The sequence below is a fragment of the Porites lutea genome, chromosome 1, assembly GCF_958299795.1.
Source record: "Porites lutea chromosome 1, jaPorLute2.1, whole genome shotgun sequence".
NCBI classification, from domain to species: Eukaryota; Metazoa; Cnidaria; class Anthozoa; order Scleractinia; family Poritidae; genus Porites; species Porites lutea.
In genome coordinates, this window is record NC_133201.1 from 36,014,080 (window position 1) to 36,015,831 (window position 1,752).

The following is a 1,752-nucleotide window of genomic DNA, read 5'->3' on the forward strand; positions in this document are numbered from 1 at the left end:
CAATGGTCTTCTATAAAACTCACGTTGGGTTCTACTCATCAACACATAACACGATGGCTTTTACTGTAATCTCTGGTGGCGCAAATGGTGTGGATTTAGAAGCAGAAAAGTTAGCAAGACACTATGGTTTGAAGGTCAATGTTCTCATTCCTCCTTGTCATCCCAGAAAAGCCTCCGTACAACCCTTAACCCATCAACAATTAGCTAAAGCGATTCCTCTCACAACCCAAGTGGCTAATCGTCTCAACAAACAGTTAACCAACCCGATCAGTTTACAGTATATCCACCGAAATTATCATGCGGTGAAACAAGCTGAGATGGTGCTGGCATTTACTTGTTTTCAACCAGAAAGAAAAGTTTGCTTGGGCGGAACAGGCTGGGCAGTAGAAACGAGTAAAGTCCTCAACAAAGTCCTGTATGTGTATGATGTGGAGCGAAACATTTGGTTTTGGTATAACCCTCACCAAGATTTGTTTTACGCATGTGATGAAATGTCAGATGAACAGTACGCTTTACCCACACTAGTGAAGAAAACCGCCATTGTAGGAGTCAGAAACACCTACGATTACCCTGAGGCTCTTTTAGAATTGCAAGAGACTTTTAAACGAAGTTTAAATCTACGAAAACAAGACTGCAAGAATGTGAAGGAACTTTGTAACCCATTTAAATTATTATCTATTTTATAAAAATGTCTCTCTTTTACTACCTCGTTTCAGATCTTCAAGGTATAACCACTGAAAACCAATCTTGCTTTGAGCAGGTTTCACCTCGCTCCATCCGTGTGGTGGTTCCACAGCAATCGTTTTTGGTTTCATCTGAAAGTTACGCCAAAAGTAGTGGCAGTCGATGCAATTGTGATGCACTGTCTAAGGGGATTAAAGCCTGCCTCCTGCTTCGTATCCTGTGTAGATAGGTTTGTCGAGCTTTACAGAGGTGCGCTTTGTCTCTACCCACAAAGTACTCCTGCTTTGTTTCATCGTTCACAAAGACCTCACTTCGTTTCTTAAAAATCGAGGGTTCAATCACTAGCTTAATGTTGACGTTAATTACAAGAAAATAATAAACATTGTTAAACTGACTACTTTGTTGTGTGGTTGATCTACTCCGAAAGGGGCTGATAGTATAGTGGTTAAGTATCCCTGCTTGTCACGCAGGTGGCCCGGGTTCGATTCCCGGTCAGCCCGTTCTTTCTAAATCTTGTGGAGATAGCAAGGTTTGGAAAGACTTGTTTATTTTTCGTTTCAGAACGTTTTTACCCAAGATTCGGTACTGCGCATGCGTTCTGTGCAGAGACAGAATTCCTGTCCCACAAGTGTGAGTGGTGACCTTCATCCACATATATAAATTCACCTTTACATATTCATAAGTAACTACGTCCGAGTCCTCTTCGGCGCTCTCCGAGCGCTCTCCAAGCGAGTCCGCCATCTTGAATTTTTGATTGACAACTAAGAACAATAGCCTTTAAACAATAGCGGCGGCGGCATCCTTTGAAGGCCCAGGTAACCAGGAATACTACTGTTGACGCCGCCACAGTCCAATTTTTTTCCAATTTTGCAATATTTAAGCTAAGGTCACCTGATGGCTAGCAGAAAATCATTGTGACGTAAATGCGGTTACAATATTAGTAGTAGTAGTAGTAGTAGTAGTAGTAGTAGTAGTAGTAGTAGTAGTAGTAGTAGTAGTAGTAGTAGTAGTAGTAGTAATAGTAGTAGTAGTAGTAGTAGTAGTAGTAGTAGTAGTAGTAGTAGTAGT

General features: G+C 41.3%; 1 non-coding gene across 1 annotated transcript; it reads left to right on the forward strand.

The window, feature by feature from the left end:
* Nucleotides 1–1,111: 1,111 nt before the first annotated feature.
* On the forward strand, nucleotides 1,112–1,184 carry Trnad-guc (transfer RNA aspartic acid (anticodon GUC)). Its single transcript has one exon. It is a non-coding gene; the product is annotated as a tRNA-Asp (tRNA).
* Nucleotides 1,185–1,752: the final 568 nt, after the last annotated feature.